Here is a 25,970-nt window from a genome sequence, read left to right as displayed (position 1 = left end):
TAGAGGCCCGGTGCACGAATTGTACACAGGTGGGGTCCCTCAGCCTGGCTAATGATCAGGGCACATTGGGACTGCAGGAGTTTGGCTGGCAGGAGGAGGGGCCAAGGGAGATTCTGATCAGGGCTATCGAAGTCGGCTAGCTGGGGAAGGGGCCACGGGAGGTTGGCTGGCCACCCCATCGGAGTGGATGGGCTGGATGGTAGAGGGGAAGGACCATAGGAGGTTGGCTGTGGGAGCACACTGACCACCATTGGGCAGTTTCTGCATTGAGTGTCTGCCCCTGGTGGTCAGTGCATGTCATAGAGAGTGGTCGACTGGTTGTTCGATCATTCGGCCACTTAGGCTTTTATCCTAATACTAAAGGCCCTGTGCATGAAAATTCATGCACTGGAGGGGGGTGGTCCCTCAGCTCAGCCTGGCCCCTCTCATAGTTCGGGAGCCCTTAGGGGCAGGAGGTGACCCAGCGATCTGGGGAAGGCGACACCCCCATCACACCTCTGCTGTTGCCACTGCCGGCAGTCCAAGCCTCGGCCAGCCCTGGTTACCTGAGCCTAGGGTGGCCCTGGGTGGCTGGGAAGCTGCCACCCAAGGCTTGCCTGTGCCTCAGGCCCACCCTGGGTGGCTGGGAAGCCAATATCTGAGGCTTCCCTTCCCCTCAGACTGGCCCTAGGCATCTGGGCAGACATCATGCAAGGCTTGCCTGTGCCTTGGGCCAGCCTTGGGCGGCTGGGGGGCTGAGGGCGGGTCCAGCCACACTGCATGACTGCCACCCCCCCAGGCTGATCTGAAAGGACTGGGGACTCCAGCGGGGCTGAGGGGATTGGGCACTGCCATCTTGTGGATATGGGCACCTTAATCTTTGTGACGGTATGATGGTCAATTTGCATATTCCCTCTTTATTAGATAGGACTAGAGGCCTGATGCACGAAGATTCATGCAAGAGTAGGGCTTCCTTCCCCTGGCTGCTGGCACCGCCTTTGCTCTGGCCAGAACCACCTTTCTGCCTTCACTGCAGCCCAGAGCTGCCTTTCCAGCTTCGCTCCAGACCAGAGCCACCTTTCTGCCTTCGCTCTAGCCCGGAAACGCCTTTCTGCCTTTGTTCCGGCCTGGAGCCGCCTTTCCATTCTTGCCTTGTTGTGTCAATTTGCATATTTCCTCCTTATTGGCTGTGGACACCACCATCTTTGTTGTGGAGTTATGGTCAATTTGCATATTTGTCTTTATTATATAAGATATAAAAACCCTGGGTCCTACACATCCACAATTAGCAGGAGGCTCTACCAACTGTAAGTCAGTCCTGCAGTCAGCGCTGGGCTGCCGGGGTGACCCAGCATTGACTGCTGAGGGTGCTGTAAATCAGGCCCAGAGAGTGGCCTGGAGACAGGAGCAGGGACTGATCCGTAGCCTCTGTGGCAGCTGTTGATCAGTATTTGCCTCTCTCTTTCCCGGCCTGGTCAGCAGCCATGCCTCCATTTCTCTCTAGGCCTCCACCAGGGCTGCTGATCAGCCCCGCCTTTCCGATCAGGCCCCATTAATAGGCCCAGAGATGCTGACTGGCATAGAAACCAACCAATCAGAACCAAATCTGGGTCAACTGCAAGGAGCCAATGGCTGCCTAAGAGGCAAAGCTTTTGATGCTGACTGGCAAAGAAACCGACCAATCAGAACCAAACTGGCCGGCAGAGAAGGGCAGTTGGGGGTGATATTGGGCTTGCAGGGGAGGTCAGTTGGGAGTGAGATCAGGCCAGCAGGGGACAGCCTTTGGGGGCGAGATCAGGCCGGCAGGGGAGGCAGTTGGGGGCTACCAGGCTGGCAGGGGAGGGCAGTTGGGGGCGATTGGGCCGGCAGGCGAGTGGTTAGGGGATGATCAGGCTGGCAGGCAGAAGCAGTTAGGGGTAATCAGGCAGGCAGGCAGGCAGGCGAGCGGTTAGGAGCCAGCAGTCCCAGATTGTGAGAGGGATGCCCGACTGCTGGCAGTAGAACATCCCCCACAGGGTCCCAGATTGGAGAGGGTGCAGGCTTGGCTGAGGGATACCCTTCTCCCCAGTGCATGGATTTCATGCACCAGGTCTCTAGTATATATAGATGAGAGAAGATCAATAATATGAGGAAGGAAAAGGTATATCTAGGGAAAATGAGGATGTAAGTGCTACATGGCATATCAGAAGCTATGTTTCCCTTTCCCATAACAAATATATGGTGCATAAAACAACCTCATAATTAGTTAAATTTCTCAACATGTATATTTTTTCCCAAAGATTCTATGAAAATCAAAGATTATGTGGGAAAAAAAAGTATAGGTTCTAAGCTAGATATAACATTAAGATAGACTAATATGGTTTCAACTAGTTGCCTGGTGCATGAAATTCATGCACATTAAAAGGGAATTAATTAGAGGAAATATTTTAATATTGCTATTTGCACTTTCTCTATAATAGAAGTGTCAGATATGAAAGAAAATTAGTAAAATGTATATGAAAATCTTCCTCCTGTCAGAGTCTGGGGTGTGCCATAGGACCCAGAGTCAAGTCTTCTCTTACCCACACACACCTTGAAATTGCACGAGATCCTGACCCATCCGGCCCTACCTCTCTGAAGCCCCACCGGGTGGGGGGCTCAGCCTCAGGGCCCCTGGCTCACCCTCAGGTCCCCCAGCTTGGCGCTGGGGCAGGGGGCACAGCCTCAGGTCCCCCGGCCCAGTGCTGGGGAATTGGGTGCACCCTCAGGTCCCCTGGCACCATGACGGGGGGTCACACCTTGAGATCCCCCGTCAAGCCCTGCAGGTGAGGGGTGTAGCCTGAGATCAACCATCAAGCCCCACTGTGCAGGGGCACAGCCTGAGGTCAACTGTCAAGCCCCACTCGGCAGCGGGTGCAGCCTGAGGTCCCCCATCCAGCCCCGCTGGTCAGGGGTCATGGACTCAGGTATCCCGTCAAGCACCACCAGGCAGGGGACATGGCCTGAGGTCCCCCGTCAAGCCCCGCTGGGAAAGGGGTTGCAGCCTCAGGTCCCTGCTGGTCGTTCATTATGGGAACCCCGCCTCCGCTGTGAGCCATCCTATGTTACAGGAACCTCGTCTCCGCTGTGGGTGCAGCCATCTTGTGATGGCATGATGGCTAATTTGCATATTACATCTTTATTATATATGATAGCTAAGATGAACTTACAGTCTTAAGTTATTTTCAGGAGTATTGTTGTAATATATAAAGAAATATAAATATTGCTATATCTGTGCAAGCACAACTCCTTTCCATACATGTGGTTAAAATAAGCACAATGGAAAAATCTCTTAGAAATGTTTCATTATGCAAATTCAGAAAAGAATTATATAATTATTTATTTCATTTATATGTTTTTCAAATTCTATTTTCATTTATAGTCATTTTTATGAATGTCAATAACTCCTCTAGTATACATATTTTCACATCTACATTATAAGAATTTTACTTAATTCACAAAAATATATACATTATAGTTTATTTAAAATACCTACTTTGCTAAATACTATTACAAGTTGAATATATATATATATATATATATATATATATATATACACACATATACTGTATATATGTATTTCCAAATATGAAAAAAATTGATTTGCCCTGCTATTTAAAATGTTCTGACTTCAATTTATGTAACAAATGCTATTTATGGCTCATAAAAAAGATTCTCATAGGAAACTAAAGGTGTAAGGCCACACACTAAAGATGTTACAATGCATGCAAAGAATGCCTGTTTAATTTTCAACAGCATAGGTGTGAAATATTCTTCCTTTCCCCTGAGTTTATCGTTTAGCTATGAAATATTTATGACAGAGGAAAGAATAAAAATGAGAAGACTGCAAAGTGCGGGAAATTAAAGGTGTTGAAATAAACTTGATTGATTCTAAAACAGAAGAAGAACCAAATACTAAAGACTATCACAAACTCTTGTCTTAGAGATAGAAATGCACTGAAATCCAAATGCAATAGATATTTCCTGGCTATAACATTAGTTTGCTTAAAGAATAGTAACAGAAAAATATGAATCAGTTAACACCTTAGTAGAATCTTTAAAGTTATTTTGGAGTGATAATCAGAGAACTTCAGAAGAGACATAGTTAATTCACACACACAAAATAGCAACAACTTACACACACACACACACACACACACATGCACACACACACACACATACACATTCACACACACAACTAACCTCAAATATTTGATTGCTACTGGGTAGCTCTAGTGATCATCAAGGTATATCCTTAAGTTTCTCTGACTTAATAGCTAAAACAACCAGATAAATATGCTTTAGGTGACTGTAAAGCATATTTAAAGCTGACTGTAAAGAAATTGTTCTCCAAGCCTGGCTCTTTGGGGAATTAGTGAGTTTTCTTACATGGGAAATATTCTAGCATAGCCCAAACAGCCACTTGATTGGAAAACGTAGAAGGAATTATGAGTGTTACTGGTATAAATTGCACATTTTCAAATTTTAGATGTGGAAAAATGAACCTTTATATTTCTATAACAACCTAGTTTATCTTACTAATTTTCCACTTACATTTCGGAGTGTGATGTTCTGAACTAATGATAAACATAGTGCAGGGCTTTCCTTCCGTCTTCTTCTATACTTAGGGTCAATGGGAACTTGATGTGCAGAGTTTCATGTGCGATCATGGTATCCAGGGAAATGTGGCATCTGGTTTATTACTGTCCTCTCTCCCCTACTAGACTTTGCAAATGTACATAATCCACTGTGCTATTTCGTTCTTAGGGAACTTTTTTTTTTTTTGCTGCCTTTGTATCTACAATGCTTTTATTGACTCCTTTGTGTTTCTGTTTCCATGTTTATTCAGTATTCTCTTCATCATTCTCTTTCCAAACATGATGCCTCTCCAGATTAGCTCACCAGTAGCTAATTTTTTGTTTTTCTCAGGAACATTAGAACTATGCAGATGTAGTATCATGCATCATTCTGGGAGCCCAGAACTCGGTGTGTCAACCTCATACAATCTAGGTGCCTTATCATTTCACTGACTTGCTATTTAACTTGGCACCTCACACATCTGCTTTTCAGTTTCTCTGGCATCAAGCTAGATATTTAAACTTCCCTAAGAGGGTTTTAGTCTCCCAGACTCAAAAGCATAGTCCTTCGACATTCAGAGATCTCTAAGCTTATCCAGGTTTTCCATTTCCACCTTCCTCCAACAATTTAGGATTTGGGCTAGTATGAGGATGGAGCATTGCCTTCTCTGGACTGCTGCCCCATATCTAACTGTATTACTTTCTTTTCCCTCTTTCAGTTCTTAGACTATTCCAAACCTTGGCCTAGCCATTGACTTTATTTCTTCACTGTGTAATAGGAACATTAGTTCTTACATTTTTCAATGCATAGTTTTTTCTAATTTATTTCAATGACATACTTTCTGTGCCCTTAAAGTGGGTTGAATAGTGGCCCCGAAGAATTGTCCACATCCTAATTCCTGGAGCATGAAAATGTTACCTTATTTGGAAAAAGGGTCTTATTCTTTCAATTTTTAATCAGTTGATTTAGTAATTTTTAAATTTCTATTTCAATTTTCTTCTATTATGCTCACTGTAGTTGTTTTGTTTTCGTTTTTCATTTTTTTCACCCAAGATGATTCACTAGGCTTCCCATTAAACTGGCTACACACACACATCCTAAGGCCATTTTTACATCAAGTATAAAGTAAAAATTACATTTCATTTTTCTCCTAAACACCATCTATGGCATCTTATGATAAGCATCTAAAACTACTTAAGCCTTTGTAATATGAAATTTTTCCAAATTAGAATGGAACCACTTTTGATTTAGTATATCATGGCCCACAAAGTAAATATACATGCTACTGGATTAAATACCCTTGCCTGCATACTCTACTTTGTCTGTATTGGGTTACTCAAAACATACCAAAGCAGGCAGGTACTGGAAAGAAGTCCATCTCTACGTTGCCTGCAGCCAAAAGATAGCACATGACTGAGGGTTTTTTGTGTTGTTTTTAATATATTTTTATTGATTTCAGAGAGGAAGGGAGAGAGAAATAGAAACATCAATGATGAGAGAGAATCATTGATCGGCTGCCTCCTGAACATCCCCTCCTGGGGATCGAGCCTGCAACCCAGGCATGTGCCCTGACTGGGAATAGAACTATGACTGCCTGGTTCATAAGTCCAAGCTCAAACACTGAGCCACACTGGCTGGTCGCACATGACTGAGTTTTGCAGTGAGAACACATTAATTGTTTGGGAAGCCTATTCTAGTCTGCTTTTAATGCTTATGAAAAGCTGACAGCTCTTAAGCCATACCAAATACACAAAAGCGACACATGAAGAGTTGTTTTAAAAGGAAGAGAAATAAACAAAACAGAGAGTATCTGATTTCTTACCTGTCAAGTTTCTATCCCTCTTTAACTTCTTTCCCCCTTTCTATGGTGACTACAAGAAACATCAATTAAAAGTTACTACCAATAAAGCACCACTGTGTTAAGGGTAGCTGCTATCTCTCCCTTGCACAATGGCAGTTCATCCAGAGGCAGACTTCTCCGTAATTACTGACAGGAGGATTTTCTCCAGGCTGTGTAGATTCAGCTGCATGAGGCAGTGAGATTGGCAGCTGTGGTTGAAAAAGTAAAATGGTAAAGACTAAATACTGGCAATAAATACAAAAGGCAACTGTAACAGTATTAATGTGGTATTTTTCTTATAGCTTGCACGTGTATGAAATGTAGCACAAGGTCACACATAATGGCTACACATTTAATGCATATAGCAGCCGGTTATCACTCATACCATTTTATTGAATGCACAAAATGACTACATAGGCTTCGACACAGCAAAAGCCTGTGGAGACATCAGCTAAGCCAAAGCATCCCAGTCATGGAGACACTATCAAGGCCCTGCTGAAACAAATCTGAATTTAATTTAAACTCCGCAGGAAAGGGTGCTCTCTATTCTCACTGCTGGTTTTGCCTCAGCACTAGGGAGTGGGGCTCTTTATCAGCCACCTGCTCTTCCACAGAGCTGTTTTAACTAAAATGGATTTTTTTGTTTTTTTTTTTTAATTTTATGGTTTTCAACAATCAAGGTCCATGATCCAGAACTGCAGGCAGAGGTATTGCTGAGGAACAAAAAGAGTAACGCTTTCTTAATTTTTTGAATCAGCTGAAGCAAAATAGGAAGATTTATGAGTAAAAAGCATTACTTAAGACTCTATGTATTGATCGTGAGCAGAAGGGAAGCCAATGCCATTGCTGTTTCAGTCTTCAAGTATTTTAATGGGTGGATACAATTTCCAGTGGAATGTCATCTCTTTTAATTATTTATTCTGCATCACACAAACAATTTTCTGAGGCAGATTGCAAACATGGTATCTCTCTAAACAAAATTTTTGGTTTCAAACAATTCTATACCATTTATGTCATTAGGATAGACTAAAGAAGATTAAATGCAATGGTTGCATGGACTTAATGAAGGCAGTATTTAAAACATTACTTCAGTAATTCTTTGATTGTGCTGTTTTTATATGTTCTGCTCACTAAAGTTATTTCAGATATCAAAAGAGTGAGGAATTAAGGCCAGCTGTGTTGCATTGAAAAATATTCTGGTCCTATTAAGATTTTCTCTTTCTACTTACACAAAACCCCCTCTATTTAGCTTTAACATTGGAATGGCATAATGGGCATTTTAAGCATGATTATTACATCCTGAAATGTTATGAATGGTATTTTCCCAAGATAAAAATTCAAATTGCCTTAGTAATTTTATATTTCCCATGTACTTGAGACTCCATATACATTTTTTTTTTTTACTAGTAGATAGTCAATATATTTTAAATGAATTGAGTCTTATTTTTCTCTAGGGTCTTTGGGGGAATATAAAGTTGAATAATAATCAATCCCAGTTCTCAATAGCATTTTAATGTAAAAGTGGAATTGATTAAAAGAAGTGCCATTTTGCCGAAACCGGTTTGGCTCAGTGGATAGAGTGTCGGCCTGCGGACTCAAGGGTCCCAGGTTCGATTCCGGTCAAGGGCATATGTACCTTGGTTGCGGGCACATCCCCAGTAGGGGGTATGCAGGAGGCAGCTGATCGATGTTTCTCTCTCATCGATGTTTCTAACTCTCTATCCCTCTCTCTTCCTCTCTGTAAAAAATCAATAAAATATATTTTAAAAAAATAAATAAAAGAAGTACCATTTAAGAACACAGTCATGTTCAGCCTTCTTTTCAGTTGGATTAAGCAAAATGTATAGGTTGTTGAAAGACAGAAATAGATTCTTGGGGTTACAGCTTATTGACCATGATGGTTGTAGATGGGAAGACCCTTGAATGTTAATAATGACCAATTTATATTTAGGTGAATTAGGGAAAACTGCAGACATTTGAATAAGTGAGTGCCATAGTTAATTTTCAAAATGTCTAGAGTACCCAACAGAGCAGCCAGTAGCCAGTGATTAAGCTACTGTATTGCCAGAAAAGAGGCAAACAATTATCTCTGTGAAGATCATGACTGTAAGGATGTGAAGAGGTTAAAAATCATACATACAAAAAAAGAGAGTTTAAAAAATGTTGAAGGTGATATAAAAATTTAGGTAAAAAATTCTTAAAAGGTGGGTAGACACATGAATAAATTGTTATTTGAACTTGCTCTTTATAAGAAGACTAGAGGCCCGGTGCACGAAAATCGTGCACGGGGGCGGGGGGGGCGTGTCCCTCAGCCCAGCCTGCACCCTCTCCAATCTGGGACCCCTCTAGGGATGTCCGACTGCCCATTTAGGCCCGATCCCACCGGACATCCCTCTGACAATCCAGGACTGCTGACTCCCAACTGCTCGCCTGCCTGCCTTCCTGATTTCCCCTAACTGCTTCTGCCTGCCAGCCTGATCACCCCCTAACCACTCCCATGCCAGCCTGATTGATGTCTAACTGCTCCCCTGCCAGCCTGTTTGCCCCCAACTTCCCACCTCTGCCGGTCTGGTCACCCCTAACAGCCCTCCTCTGCAGGGTTGATCACCTCCAACTGCCCTCCCTTACAGGCCTGGTCCCTCTCAACTGCCTTCCCTTGCAGGCCTAGTCCCTCCCAACCACCCTCCCCTGCTGGCCATCTTGTGATGGCCACCTTGTGTCCACATGGGGGCAGGATCTTTGACCACATAGGGGCAGCTATCTTGATCTTGTGTGTTGGAGTGATGGTCAATCTGCATATTACTCTTTTATTAGATAGGATAGAGGCCTGGTGCATGGGTGGGGACCAGCTGGTTTGCCCTGAAGGGTGTCCTGGATCAGGGTGGGGGTTCCCTTGTTGTGTGGGGCAGCCTGAGCGAGGGGCCTGTGGTGATTTGCAGGCCAGCCACACCCCTGGTGACCCAAGCAGAGGCCCTGGTATCTGGAATTTATTTACTTTCTACAATTGAAACTTTTTAGCCTGGAGCGGAGCCAAGCCTCCTGCTCGATCCATGGCTGCTGCCATTTCTGTTTGGATTTGTTTACCTTCTATAATTGAAACTTTGTATTCTTGAGTGGAGGCCTAGGTCCACCAGAGACTGTGGAAAGCTTGGCTTCCTCTGTTGCTGGGGAAACCCAAGCCTCCCTTCTGGTAGCCATCTTGGATGGAGTTAATTTGCATACTCGCCCTGATTGGCTGGTGGGCATGGCATGGCTGGTGGGCATGGCTTATGTAGCAGAGTGATGATTAATTTGCATGATACTCTTTTATTAGAGAGGATTGTAGGCATGATAAGTAAATAACAAATAAATAACAATAAATAGAAATATATACAATTTCATAGAAACTTCAATTTGAAAGGTTGAGAACAGAAGGAAAGGGGTGATTAAAAGATAAATCTAATATATGACTTTGAGAAACAAGTGGTACTATTGTTAGAAATGGAGAAATCTGGATCTGTGAAGCTATTTTGAAGGAAAGATAATTAACTCAGCAATGAGAATGTCAATTGGAAGTGCCAGGGATTTCCAGAGGGGATTTTCATAAAGTTGTTTGAAATTTTCAATGAGAATACAAGTACACCAGTAAATGTCTTACTTAATAAAAGGTAAAAATGGAATTTGGGGCATAAATGAAATTAGAAAGAAAAGATTTCAATGAGTGAAGCAGAAAAGGCCAAGTAAGGGAGCCTTAGTGAATGTGAACATGTGAAAAATTACCTCTGAATATTTGGGAGAAGATTACAGAACTGAGAAAATAGATATTATCATTAGTGAGAAAAAAAATGCTTCATTTTGTTTCTGTTGTTTGTATTTGTTTGTTTTTATTTATTGCCAATTTATCATCATGCTAACAGCTTATATATAGATATTTTTTTATTTCTCTGCCTACAATTCAACAAGAGAAAGGAAAATGTAGAGCAATCAAAAGAAAAAGAAGTCATATATTTTTAGATTAGTTCAGGGTTACTCACTAAATATATTTAATATTGATGGTCAAACTCCAGCCCCATCCCTAGATCTCAATTTAGTTTATTTGGCCTGGAGCATGGGTATTCTCACTTTTTAAGTATGTCCCAGTGCTTCTAGTATAATCTTGAGTTAAGGACACTGTAGTCCATGGTATACTTATTGTAGTTTCTTTAGCTATTAAAAAGTGAAGGCTATTCTAAAAAAATATGAATATAAAAATAGTAATTTTATCCCTAAGGTAGATTTATAGTCAACTCTTATAACCAAACACCTTAGTGTAATGAAGACTAAAATGTCCTCTAGATTTACAATTTTTGTAAGTGAAAACTAAGACTCATAGACTAACCATATTTTAACTAACAATTATGGAGGGCTCACTGTGAGCCAGGGGGCTGTTCTACATCCTTTGTATACATTAATCAATGTGATATTCACAATCAACTTTCATTATGCAAATGAAGAAACAAGGAGAAATATATAGGGATTATGTCACTTGCTCAAGGTAACACATACATTTAGTGGAAGATGTAGCATTGCTTCCTAGCCTCTCCAGTTCCAGAGCCCACTGTCTGAGTCACAGCTTTATCACAGCCCTGCGAGTCTCCTCACCCCTTTGCCAATTTTCTTTCCACTGCATGACGCTTTATCTTCCTTGAGGTTAAAATTCTGCAGGTAATATGTAAATATATGTACAAAAGAAGACTCCAGAAAAAAGTGCTCTGATAAATGCATGTTGCTATTTGATTTGTTTCTTATAGAAAGGGACTCATAGGCAAACATTTTTAATATATTTTCACCTTGATAAGCATTATGGGAGATTCTCAATGAACACGTTTACCTTGCAGTTAGAAATAATGAATGCACTAAAATTAAAAAGTGCAGGTTTTATTTATTATATGACACAATAAAGCTATATGCCAATAAATTTCTAGCTTTTTGGGTCTTAATCATGAAATTTAAGAGTACACTTGACAACAAGCTCAGCATTCCTGCAAAAATTATTTTGACTGGAACAGCAGCCACTGATAATATGTGTGCAATTATGTGAAGATATATTGATTCAGTTGTTTGTGATAATCAAAGAAATTGTGCACCAAACCTGCCTTATAAAATATTATTATAACCTAGGTATGTCAAGGACAACATGGTTATAGTGAAATTTTCTTCTCCTAATTCATGACTCAGAAGGGTCTATAAATAATTGAAGATAACTTTAAAAAATAACCAGAACTTGACCAATTTGGGAGAAGTTTTGTGGAAATATTTTCACTTAAGTGGAAAAGGATTCGTTATATGATATTTATTTTGTAATAGCTTTTAAATTAACTAAATTGCTAGGATTTTTAGCTTTTGTTGTTGCTTTTAAATCAATAAATCCATTAGAAAATGATAAACATATTCATGAAAGTTTGATTTTGATTCCCTAAAAGAATCACGTTCAATTAATCTGCATAAATCATAATTGCTTAGTGAATTAATGTTAAATGACTAAATTATTTGCTTTATTCATTGTACCAATTAGTAAGTTGGTTTTATATTAGACACTACTTGTTTATTCATTGACTATTAAGCAGCAAATACTTCTTCAGCTGGGAAAATTCCCCACAATAAAAAAATGTCATGTCTTGCCTTAATTCTACAGAAAATAAAGTACCCAAATATGCCTTTTTATTCCTCATGGAATAAGGGCTTAACATCAAAGTCTTCTTTATTGGGCTAAAACTATATATGATAGGATGAATAAAATTGCCTTCCCTTTAGGGGAAAAAAGAAAACAATTAATAGATTGTGACTAAGTATGCTTATTATGTTGAAGAAATCACATCAAGATCACAGTGTGCCTATCCAAAAGACAATTTACAAATAATGTAATAAATTGAGTTTGTAAATTAATTATAAATATATTTTTCTCTAGAGGTAATTTTTGCCTCTTGCAAGTAAGAACCATGATTACCATACTTATATTTTTAAAGTACAAAAATATATTTTTTTCATTTTACCGTAATACAAATAAGTTTATGCAATATTGAAAACTTATTTTTTTTAACCCAAAATAGCATAAGACAAATGTGTGGTTGCCATAAGAGATCACAGAAAAACCAATCTCATGTTAAATTATAATTTTTAAAAACTTGCTAACAAAATGAATTACTAAAGTAAAAGATGTCATATATAATTCTCTGAAAGCTTATGTATCATCAAAAATTAACATAAAAAACAGTTTTTATTTTAATAAAATTAAAAATACATTTAGCTTAATGTTTAACTATTTGGATTTCTGAGATATTACTTCTTAACCCGTATTTTCCAGGATCATAAAAATATCAGTTATGCAATGTTTGTATTTGCTTCTCTGAAGTGCCTACACATTGTTCTAGAAAGTTATAATACATTTCTAAAGGAGTACTTCAGTTTGAATCATAGTTATGTTAATATTTTCTTTTATATGACAAATAGAACCTTGGAAAAATTTAAAAAGGAAAAGAATATGCAAGTAGAGAATTCCCTTTGGAATGAAATTCTTAATTAAATATTTTGATTTTAATTATTTTTGTGATTTCCCAATTTGAAGTATAGCTTGCTGAAATATGTTTAAAAGATTACTTATACCAAACAAATTTTGAAGTCACACACACACACACACACACACACACACACACACACACACACACACGTTTGTAAATATTGTTTGTTTCAAGAATGAAGGGATATTTTATTATTGTCCAAAACTGTTTATGATTTGTGATAGGCAGATTTCTAAGTTACTCCTGTATTAGTTTGCTAGGATTGCCATACCAAAGTCACCGACTGAGTGGCTTAAACAACAGCAAGTTATTTTTTCACAATTCTTTAGGCCAGAGTCTGAGGCCAAGGTGTCACCAGGTATGGTTTCTTCTGAAGCCTCTCTCCTTCGCTTAGAGATGGCCACCGTCTTCCTGAGCCTTCACATCATCATCCTCTGTAGGTGTTGAGGTACAATTTCTTCTTACAAGGACACCATCCTAATATTGGGTTTGCACATATCCTAATAATCTAATTTTAACTTAATTACCTCTTTAAGAACCTCATCTCTAAATACAGGTACTGGTGACAAGGATTTCAACATAAGAATTTTGAGGAGATGCAATTCAGCCCATAATAGCTCCCAACACCACCTCCCCTTGGTAACCCTATATACTCTCATATAATTACTTCTTGAATTTGTGTAGGGTCAGATTAAAGGATAAACTATTCATTTGATTATGTCCTCTATCCATTGACTTTAAGTTAATATTAGAGAAATTACTTTGGGCCAATTTGACCTAATTAGGTGACTCCTCTAAAAGAAGACCCTCTCATGCCAAACGAGAGAGAGAGAGAGAGAGAGAGAGAGAGAGAGAGAGAGAGAGAAAGAGAGAGAGAAAAGAAAAGAAAAGAAAAGAAAAGAAAAGAAAAGAAAAGAAAAGAAAAGAAAAGAAAAGAGAAAAGAAAAGAAAAGGAAGAAAAGAAAAGTGACATGTAGTTAGAGGGCCTAATGGAAAGGATCATAGGGAAAGCTCTGGGAGTGGAGAGTAGTTCCAGCCAACAAATAGCAAGGAAACAGGACCTCATTCACAGAGCTCCTAGGAAGAGAGATCTGCTAACAACCAACCATGTGAGCTTGGAAGATACCCTTGTGGTTCAGATAAGTTCACGGCTCCCCTGACATTTTATTTTCAGCCTGGTGAGATCCAGCTAATCTTTGCTCAAATCATGTCCCGAAAAATGTGTGAGATAATATGTGTGTTGTTTTAAGAAGCTAAATTTATGATAATTTGATGTGCAGAAATAGACAACAAATTCTTGCTCTTAAGTCAAACACAATTACTGTGCACATTGAATTATTTTTTCCATAATTATTGTTCCTCATAATTAATTCATCATCTATCAATAATAGACATTTAATGTAATATATGTTGATGTCAAATTATAATGTTGTACACCTGAAATTTATATAATGTATATACCTAATTTACTTCAATAAAAATAATAGATGTTAAATATGATTAGATAGAATTGTCAACAGATGTGCCACCTAACATACCTGAGTCTTAACCAATATTTTCAGCAATTAAAATACTAAATATTTCTGCCTCAAATTTCAATGGAAGAAGAAAAATATACTGTATACTTGGGTTAACCTCAAATTATTAAAAAAACAAAAAACTTGTCTGATCAAGAGTGTTACATTTGAGACTTTGGGCTTTACTAAACTTATTTTTTTATCATATGTTATAAAATCAATCAAAAAGGAAGCATATATGGAGACAATATATAAATATACAGAAGACAAAATATTTAAATAGAGATGTCAATTGAAGTTATATAGTAGTGGTTTTGCAAATGTATTAAGACAACTAAGTTTAGAACTTACAATTCATCAGTCCAGAAGAGGTAAGAGAGAAGGATATGATTTGCCTATACAAATAATGAGAAGTAAATATAAAGTTGACATTTTAGGAAAATAGTTTTCACTTCTCTGTCTACTAAGTCTCTGAAAGTGAATATTAAATGGGTTCTTCTCTGCCAGACAAGTAATTGAATTAATAGGAACACATCAAGTCTAAGAGGGAAACAACATCTTTTTCTTTCTTTCTTTCTAAATTCTTTTTGTTGAAAGTATTACAGATGTCCCCTTTTATCCCCATTGACACTCTCTAGGCTGCCCCCACCCCAGGCCTTCACCACACTATTGTCTGTGTCCAATGGTTATGCATATCCTATCTAATAAAAGAGTAATATTCAAATTGACTGTACCTCTGCTATACCCATAAGCCATGCCCATCAGCCAATCAGGAGCAAGTATGCAAATTAACCCAACCAAGATGGCTGTGGCCACAGAGAAAACAGGAGGATTGGGTTTCCCTGGCAATGAAGGAAGCCAAGCTTCTCACACACCCTGGCCGGTCCTGGACTCCACTCAAGGCTACAAAGTTTCAACTATGGAAGATAAATAAATCCCAACAAAAATGGCTGCGGCCATGGAGGCTTGGGTTTCCCTGGCAATGGAGGAAGCCAAGCTTCCTGCATACCCTGGCCGGCCCAGGCCTCCGCTCAAGGCTCCAAAGTTTCAATTATAGAAGATAAATAAATCCCAGATACCAGGGCCTCCACTTGGGTTGCCAGGGGGTGTGGCTGGCCTGCAAACACCACAGGCCCCTTGCACAGGCCACCCCATGTGCCAAGTGAACCCCCATCCTGATCCAGAACACCCTTCAGGGCAAACCAGCTGGCCCCAACCCATGCAGCAGGCCTTTATCCGATCTAATAAAACAGTAATAGGCAAATTGACCATCACTACAACACACAAGATGGCTGCCCCCATGTGGACACAAGATGGCTACCACAAGATGGCCAGCAGGGGAGGGCAGTTGGGAGGGATCAGGCCAGCAGGGGAGGGCAATTGGGAGGGACCAGGTCTGCAAGGGAGGGCAGTTGGGGGAGATAAAGGCTGCAGGGGAGGGCAGCTAGGGGTGACCAGGCCTGCAGGGGAGGGCAGTTAGGGGCAATCAGGCTGGCAGGGGAGCAATTAGGCATCAAACAGGCTGGCAGGGGAGTGGTTAGGGGGTGATCAGGCTGGCAGGCAGAAATGGTTAGGGGCAATCAGGAAGGCAGGCAGGTGAGCATTTGGGAGCCAGCAGTCCTGGATTGTGAGAGGGATTTCTGACTGTCCATTTAGGTCCGATCCCAGTAAGATCGGGCCTAAATGGGCAGTCGGACATCCCTTGAGGGGTCCCAGATTAGAGAGGGTGCAGGCTGGGTTGAGGGACATGCCCCCGTGCACAAATTTTGTGCACCGGGCCTCTAGTCTAAGGAATAAAAAAGTAACATGCTAATTGACCGTACCTTTGCGATGCCCATCAGCCAATCAGGAGTGAGTATGAAAAGTAACCCAACAAATATGGTGGTTTAATTTGCATATGCAGGCACCCAGAGGCCCGGGGCAGGGCTGGACGCAGGCGTTCAGCACCACCCAGCTGCTCAGGGCCTCTAGGCAGCAGTGGGAGGCAGAAAGGTGGCTCCGGCCAGAGTGAAGGCGGTGCTGGCAGCCAAGGAATGCCCATTATTGCATGAATCTTCATGCATCAGGCCTCTAGTTTATATAAAAAAGCCTAAGCAACCATTGAGGCAGAATGACCAGAACGACCAGAATGACCGTAGCTATGATGTGCACTGACCAGCAGGGGGCATATGCTCACTGCAGGAGCTGCCCCCTGGTGGTCAGTGTGCTCTCCCACAGGGGGAGTGCCACTCAGCCAGAAGCCTGGCTCACAGCTGGCAAGCACAGCAGCAGTGGCGGGAGCCTCTTCTGCTTTCACAGCAGTGCTAAGGAGCAGCGAGCTGAGTGGTAAGGAGCAGCGAGCAAATGCGTGGTAAAGAGCAAGGGGTCTCAGATTGCAGTCAGACATCCCCCGAGGGGTCCTGGACTGTGAAAGGGTGCAGGTCGGGCATAGGGACCCCCACCCCCAGTGCACGAATTTCATCCACAAGGCCTTTAGTATGCATATAAATTGTTTGGTTGATCTCTTTCCACTCACCCCACCGTCCCTCTGAGATTCTTCAGTCTGTTCCATGTTTCTATGTCTCTGCATCTATTTTGTTCATCAGTTTATTTTGCTCATTATATTTCACATATGATTAAGATCATGTAATACTTGTCTTTCTCTGATTGGCTTATTTTGCTTAGCATGATTTGTTTAATGAAGAATTTTATAAAGTATGAAATTGTCTTATACCTCAAGTTCTTAGAGAACAACTTGAATTTATGTGCTTTTTTGGAAAATTTTATGTATAAAGTAGAGTCTACTCTCATTGGAGAAAAATGGGGGTCACTTTTGATATTGTCTAAAGAGAGGCAGAAATGGATGTAGGGATTTTTTTTTTATAATGACAAGTAATAATTTAAATGTTGATTCTAGGGATGGAGGTAGGAAGTAAGGCATAGACATATTTAAAATAAATATAGTGCAGGTGCTAATAGAGGAAGAAATAAAATACACATTCTCACTCGACATTTTCTAAACAACTTTTATTTCCTAGGTTTTCTTGCTGGTGCTCTAAACTATATGGTTTAAGTATTTCCACAAAAAAAGATATAATATTGTAAACTACTTTTGGCTTGCTTGCATGACAACTATTCTTCGGTTAGGACAATTTTGGGCAATCACCCCTGGTCTTAAGGTGACAGACATCCTGGCCGAGGCTTCAGAGGCTGATGGGAGTAATAGATGTAGATGAACCAAATAGCTCTTCAAGTTAAAAAAGAAAAAGAAACCAAAGATTGATGTGAATTTACATATAATTATCTCAAACTATTTCCTCTGTTATGCATTAAATTTAGTACAACAGCTCCACACCACCTTTTTACCTGAATGTTGCCATTTTTTGGTTTATTTCTGTCTTAAGGGATTTTCTTTCTTAGCTGTTTTAGGCTTATTTCAATGGATTGGGCGGGGAGGGTGGGGTAGGGGGAGAACCTTAGTTTAGAGATCAACTGTGAGTTATTTGTTCATTAGTTATAGTTTGTTTCACGAGGTGATCCTATCCTTAAGTATAACTTCAAAAGTCCTTGACTATAACAGAAACATCAGAGGAATAAATAAATCCAAAACCTCTTAAACATCTAAGTTTACATCACAATTAGTAAACCTTATAGTATTGTGCTGTAACTTAAGTATGAGGAAAATAATTATCATTTTCAATGAGATTAATTCCAATTTAGAGAAGAATGACTTTGATGAATACGACTTTATTCATTTTCTTGGAGTAATTCAAAGGTTTTAGTAGTTTGCTAGACTGCCTTTACACAATATCACAGCCTGGGTGGCTTAAAAAATTAAAAAAAAATATATTTTCTCTCAGTTGTGGAGCCTGGAAATCTAAGATCAAGATGCTAGCAGGCTTAATCTCTGGTGAGATATCTTCTCTTCGCTTACAGATGGCGGTCTTTCTGCGCTGTTCCCACATTGCCTTTTCTCTGTGTGATGCAGAAAGGGAGACTTCTGATGGCTCTTTCTCATCTTAAAAGAACACTTGTCCTATTATCTTAGGGTCCACTTTTATGACCTTATTTAATCTTAAATACCACTTTAAAGGCTCTATCTCCAAATACACTCGTATTGGGGGTTAGGATTTCCACATATGAATTTTGAGGAAGCAGAATTAAGTTCACAAAGAGTTAATAATAAAAATACTTTACAACTGATAGATCAAGAAAACAATCACTCAGAGTGAGGGCAAAAGTGACCACAACAGAACTATAAAGACCTCAATAAAGTCTCCATACCTGATAAAAACTCATTTGCATCCTAAATAAAATTAGCTTATTTGCTGTTTTGATCTCATTAAGCCATAGGTTAAATCTGTCTAGTATCATTAAAATAGTACCCATATTAACTCTTCAAAGGCAGCATTTACTTCCACAAATTTAAAAGTTATCACATCTAATACACAAAAACCTCTGTGCAGCACAATAGTAATAATTGTTATACTTCTCAGCTGGATGCTGCTATGATCTAAAAGTAATAGCCATAGTCATCACAAAATATTATTCTTGGCAAAAAATAATTGTATAAATATGCTTTAAATGAAAGGCATAGCATAAGAAAGCTCAAATTTCTTTTCATTAGTTCAATATCCAGATTTCCAATTATAAAGTAACCTTTTCTATTAGTGTTATAGTTTAAACCATTACCATCTCTTAGAATAGGCTTTGTATAATTTTCCTTTCCTTGGGTTTAACATGGTATCTTCATCAAACTTAATGAATTTTCTGTTTAAGTTTTCAACAAAATGTGCTAACAATTATTTGCAAGGTTAAGGGAAGTCTCATATTTGAAAAAAATAAAAAAATCAAGTGTTTAAATATCTTCTTCCTTTTTAAAATGCAGTAATGTTTTAGCTGGGTGTCTAACATTCTGTCTCAACCAATTACATTACATTTCCCATGAATCCTACTTTGTAATGCTTTTCTAGCAGGAGATTTTAATAATAGCACAAATCCCATTTTCATGGAGATGATACTGAACGTCTAAGTACTTCTTCAAAACGTAAGTTTATAAAAGTTTCTTTTCCAAAAATAATTCACCATTGAAATGGCTTTTTAACATCTGCCTAACTCAAATCAGACTGACAAAGGAGAGAATAGAGCCATGATATGTACCAAAGAGAGTAATTATCCACCGTTAGGCCCCTAAACTCAGACAAGCATTGTTTCTAGAGGTAGTTCACCTGTATTTATATGATTCCAACTACTGGTCATTCTAAGAAAAGGCAAAACTATGGAAACAGTAAAAAGACCAATGGTTTTCAGGATTTAAAATGGGGAAATGATAAGTAGCCAGTGCCTATAGAATTTTTAGGGCAATGGAACTATTTTTTGTGATACTATAATGGAAGATACAGTTTACTATACATTTGTCCAGACCCATAAACTGTGCAACAGCTATGGTGAAGTGTAATGCAAATGAACTTTAGGTGATAATGATGTGTCAGGGTAGGTTTATCGATTTTCGATTTTAACTAGTGTACCACTCTGGGGTAGAATGTTGATAATGGGAGAGGTTATGCATGGGAAGGCAGGGTTTTTGGGAAATCTTTAGGTCTTACTTTCAATTTTGCTATGAACCTAATACTGCTCTAAAAGATAAAGTTCTTTTAAATAAACATGCCTATTGTATAGATAGGGAATTGAGAAGCATTTCTGAAGAAGCCAGGAAAGCCAATATTTGCTGTGAATGAGGCTAAATTTTTTAGGACCATTTTCTCTAGAAGGCAAAGTGCCTGCCCTCCAGCAGCCACAGAGGCTTTTCTCTTCTTGACTGACAGGTTTAACTCCCCTGAATTTTCTACTCTTCTGATCTTTCCACATTTTGATTGGCTGGATTCGGATTTTGTAACTTCTCAATTGGCTAACATTGGTAGAAAGGACTGGACAAAGAACCCTTTAGAAGGACCTGCTTGGAGGCAATGTGGGTGGAGAGGTTTTACTACAAAATAAGAATGAGTTACCAAACAATAAAATAAATAGGTGAAGATCTGAATGCATATCTGAAAGATGTGCAAATTCCTAGCAGAATCAATAATTGTCCTTTCTAGATAGATGGACTGATTTAATCAACTTGTCAACAAAAGACTGATTGTTCTGGTATGTGTCAGCCGAGGCCTGCAGCTCCTTTGGCATGACTTTAGCATGTTTTGTCTCTCCCAGTCAGACCATGCTGACTTGCAATCCTACTATTGATCTAGCTGACAGGATGAGAGATGAAGAAAGTCCTGAGGAAGTCAGAATTGATTTGTGAGTCACTTTCCTCAATTAGTCTTTGGCAGAGTCTTCAAGCTAGAGGTGGGTATTTTCTAAAAAGAGCACATGGGCCAACTCTGTACACTCAAAGTTTTTAAAAGACTCTTCCTCATTTCATGCAGGTATACATTCTAATAATTACATTCCTATAGCATGGTAGATATTGCTAATATCTCTTCTAGTGACTAAGTATTGGAGTGCAGAGTAATGGCATTGCACTGCCAGCTACTTGGGGAATAATAAAGCTCCAGAATTCTATCCTTAATATGTATTGTTTGGTCCTCTCCTGGTATTAACTCTTAGGTGAGGGTCTCTAAAAGCAGATTTTAGATGATAATTTTTTTAAAATATATTTTATTGATTTTTTTACAGAGAAGAAGGGAGAGGGAGAGAGAGTTAGAAACATTGATGAAAGAGAAACATCAATCAGCTGCCTCCTGCACACCCTCTACTGAGGATGTGCCACAACCAAGGTACGTGCCCTTGACTGGAATCGAACCTGGGACCCTTGAGTCTGCAGGCCTACACTCTATTCACTGAGCCAAACCGGTTAGGGCTAGATGATAATTCTTGTGCCGGTGATTAAGTGAGAGCATGCTCTCAGAAGAGATCTGTATGAGAATGAAGGAAGTATGGTATATTAAATGTGAATTCAAACAAATTTAATAAATAATATTTATGAAATTACAGAGAGTTGTTCCAAAAAATAATAAAGTTACCTAGTAGGACCCTACCCCCCACTCCTCTTAGTATTTATCAAACCATGTGTTAGCTCCCTCTTTTATACTCACAAACTTTTTATGTACCATTTTAATTAATTATGGATTGCCTTAATAATCCATCTGGTAAGTAGTCTAGACCACTAATTCAAGCCATTTTACTATTAATTTGTCTGAGTTTTCTTTGCCTAAACAAATTGTAAATTCTTTAAGGTCTGTGTGTTTGGCAGCTATATCTCTGTATATACTGCAGTGACTAATCCAATGTGTTTTTAGACGCATGTCTAATGTTTCTAATCTAATTTTAAAGATTTCTTGGTTTTGAACTTCAACTACATTTACTCCTATTTCTTTCTTTTTAAAGTTTTATGATTTCAAAATATTTCCATTAAAATAAATCTATACTCATAAAATATTTATAATTAAATAAAATGATATCTAGGATTTAACATATAACAAATCAGGAGAGAAATAAGTAGGTGTATAGATAAAACAACATTGTCTTTGACGGGTAAGTGAGGATTCATTACACCACACTCTAAAATTTTGAATATGTTTCAAATTTTCCAAACTACAGGGTAAAAAATCATAATAATGAAGAGCTAATATGCTAATGGTCGGGATGCCATAACATGTAATGACCGATTGCAGGAGGCTGCCTGCGCATACTCCGGAGACGGGGCAGAAGTGGGGAGGTGCCTGGAGGAGGCGGGACCATCCTGTGCCGGGAAGCGTGGGGGTGAGATCATGTAGCACCCCCCTCACCAGTCCTTCGCCATCCACCGCTCGCACTCAGAACACCCTGCTGCCCACCTGCCAGGGGAAGGAGCACAGCGCAGCAAGCAGGAGGCTTCCAGGCTCTCCTCCGGCGTTGCTCTGGAGACCAGGCGGAAGCGGGGAGGCGTTCAGAGAAGGCGGGACTATCCTGAGGTGACTGAGGGTGGGGCTTAAAGTGGCCAGAGAAGGCCAGAGGGGTCAGAGGCTAGACCAGGTGTGCTGGAGCTCTGCATGGAGGTTCGGGTGTCAAGGCAGGGAGTCGGGTGGGTGGGTGGGCGGGGTTGCGTGATTTTGTGCGCTGGGCTCCTAGTTTATAATCCTACCTAATAATAGAGTAATATGCAAATTGACGGTACCTTTGCTACACCCACAAGCCACGCCCACCAGCCATGCCCACCAGGAAACCATGGATCGCAGGCAACTGGGGGTCGGCTCCTGCGATCCGTGGCAGGGAAGCTGGGATGCGGCAGAGCCCAAGGCCGAGAAAGCCTCCGCTGGAGGCTTTTCCGGTCTTGGGCACCAGCGGGGAGCCTGCGACGGATCGCAGGCAACTGGGGGTCTGCTCCTGCGAGGGGTTCTGCTTCTGTGGTGGATTGCAGGGAGCTGCGGTCCCCTGCCCAATGGGCGGTGTCTGCGATCACAGGGAGCTGGAGGTCCCCTTCCCAGGCCTAAAGCTTCAGCCAGAGGCTTTAGGCCTGGGCAGGGCCCAGCCCTCCATTGGTGTGAAGTATAGAGGAAACACCTTTTCTGACTGAACATTGGCTAAGCTCCCTGTATGCCACTGGTAATATTCTTAGTAACTTGGGTAATAAGAATCCAAAAAGGTGATCTAGGGTTTTTCCACCACACTTCTGGAGAAAAAAATGAAGGTCCACTGCTGGAGGGCTAAGAAATGTCATATCCTGCCCTAGCCAGTTTGGCTCAGTGGATAATGCCTCAGCCTGCCCACAGCAGGGTCTGGGTTGATTCTGATCAAGGGCATGTACCTAGGTTGCAGGCTCCTCCCTGGCCGGTGCCCAGATCAGGACTCATGCAGGAGGCAACCAATCAAAGTGTTCCTCTCACTTTGATGTTTCTCTGTCTTTCCCTTTCTCTTCCACATTCTCTAAAAGTCAATGGAAACATATCCTTAAGTGAGGATAAAAAGAAAGAAAGAAAGAAAGAAAGAAAGAAAGAAAGAAAGAAAGAAAGAAAGAAAGAAAGAAAGAAAGAAATGCATATCCTATGAAAGACACATCTTAAAAATGCCTAAAGAAAGTTGTCATTTTTTCTTGGTGAAGGGACTGGAGTCGTGTTGATGAAAACACCTTGGTGGCTGTGGTGACTGGCCATGGCTGCAGCAGCAGGGTGATGGGGCTGGTGCCTTCCCCTGACCAGCTCGGTTGCCTCCCACAAAGGGAGGCCAGACTGCGGCTTAGGCCCGCTCCCCGATGGGAACGGGCCTAAGCCATCAGTAATACATCCCCTGAGGGCTCCCAGTATGTGAGAGGGGGCAGGTTGGCCTGAGGAACTACCCACCCCCAGTGCACGAATTTCGTGCACCAGGCCCCTAGTAATGCTAGAAAAAAACTACCTGTGAGGAAATATTTCTGACTCTTTCTAAAGTAACATATTTTTATCTTTTTATTACACTGAAAGAAATTGTTTTAAATTTTATACTTAATGAATATTAGAAGTCACTTTTTGAATTTCTGGAATAGTTTCATATTTTAATGCATATTGATTTGCATCAATGTTCTTTATGAATATATTTATCTAATTTTTAGCTAAGTTCAAATTTTGGTATAAGGATGTGGCATTAGATATTAAAAAAATAATGTATCTGTCTGGCACTAAGGAAGCCTATTAAGTATCCTTGGATAACTGAATTAAGGCCATAAGCAAATATTTACATATTAAAACAATAAAAGTAGGCAAATCTAAATTATTGTTTTATATTTTCATTATTTTATTTACAACCCCCTCATTTAATCAAAAATTGTTTAAATGTATGCCTTTAAAGAATTTATATATATATATATATATATATATATATATATATATATACACTTTCCCTTTGTTTTGACTAAATGCTTAATTAAAATATGATTTAATGTTTAAGATAAGATAAACATGGAGTTCTTTTCCAAGCCAATAAGTTTTATCAACATTCCCTAATTTATGTGATACAGATTTTTATAAGTTTTTATGTTATCTATTCCAAAGTTCATTTTGCTTCAGAGAATGACTCATTAAGTTACTGTAACTTTGAAAGTACAATTCACCCACACGTTGACATTAATTTTTAATTACAATAACAAATCTTTACAAATGAAACAGATGTCTTCTCAACTTTTGTTTCTATTCCCTGAATCAATTTATCTTCCAATTGACATTGACAAATTACATTTATATGTTTATGTCTATTCTAAATCTAAGCCAAATTCTAGAACCAAAATGAGGGTTTCTAAACTCTTTTTGTTAATATAGAGAAAAATCCATCTAAGAATAAAATTAAAGAAAGAAATCATAAAGGAAAAGATAACTTTGAGTACATAGATATTAAGTATGTCTTAATTTTTAAAGAGCACAAAATGTAAGGTTACATAAAACGGGAAAATAGTGGATATTAGCTTATATTCACTTTTCCATGCCTTCCACATCTTTGCAATGCTCTTTAGGAGATATTGCTTTGGGGGATTTGGGCAGGTATTGAATCAGTTTATATCTGGACTGCCTTTGCAAGGACATTTGTACAGAAAATGGCCTTGGAAGGTAGATAATGTCACCTTCTAGGGCAGAGGGCAAGTTTGTTTCAGGCAAGGATGATAAAGATAATGTCTTCCTCCAGGCAAAGGTTGCTCGTGTTCACAGTGCACTGTTTAAAACTTGGAAGATGGTTAATCTCAGGGTCTCTAAACTGTGAGGCAAACCTACCCAGGGTACAGTATCCCCATTGGACTTGTGGGTCAAGGGGAACAAATGCAAACACAGAGCTCATGTTTCGTACTGTGCTATAAAAAATAAAGTTTGTGTGTGTTGTTGCTTTTTTTTTGGCCTCAAACCTACAAGTTTCATGTCTTTTCACAGCATTATGAAACTGCCAGGCTAACTTGTTAGCTTTCAGGAGGAGCAAACTATCAGTCCCTGCACGCTCTTGACACACCAAGGCCAGGTGCCTTGTATATGATACATACTGTAGGTGAAAAATTAAAGTGTGGAAGACAAAGGGTAACAATTGAGACCTAGGAATGTCCCATTTTGCTTAGTTTACACCTTAGTGCCTGAAAACATCAGTAATTAAGAATAATAAACAAAGTATCCTATGGCTCAATAAATGTTTGTAAGATTTCAGAAAATAGAATTTAGTGATTTTAATAAATTCAATACTCAGGACAAATCTATCACCATTTCTTTGAACACATTGATTCAAGCTGCCTTATGGTGTGTCCTTGGTTCATTTTGTATGCAAAGAACAGCATAACTGGAACATTCTTTTTTACTTAGGAGACAGTACAAAATAGTTGTCTAAAACTTTATTTGCATATAAAATAAACTAATTGCTAATCCTCTCATGTTTTAAATATAATCATGTCAAAACTAAATAAACCGCTTTTTACTTTAAACTCATGTAGTACACAAAAGTATTTGTCTTTTCACATAGTAGCAAAATGAATAAACTTCTAAAGATGTGCCTTTTATCACTTTGTCTTTTTGTTCTTTTGCAATGAAATGAAATTGAATGGGA

This window comes from Cnephaeus nilssonii (genome assembly GCF_951640355.1).
Source record: "Cnephaeus nilssonii genome assembly, chromosome: 3".
Taxonomy (NCBI): Eukaryota; Metazoa; Chordata; class Mammalia; order Chiroptera; family Vespertilionidae; genus Cnephaeus; species Cnephaeus nilssonii.
Note: the sequence above shows the minus strand (reverse complement) of the source record.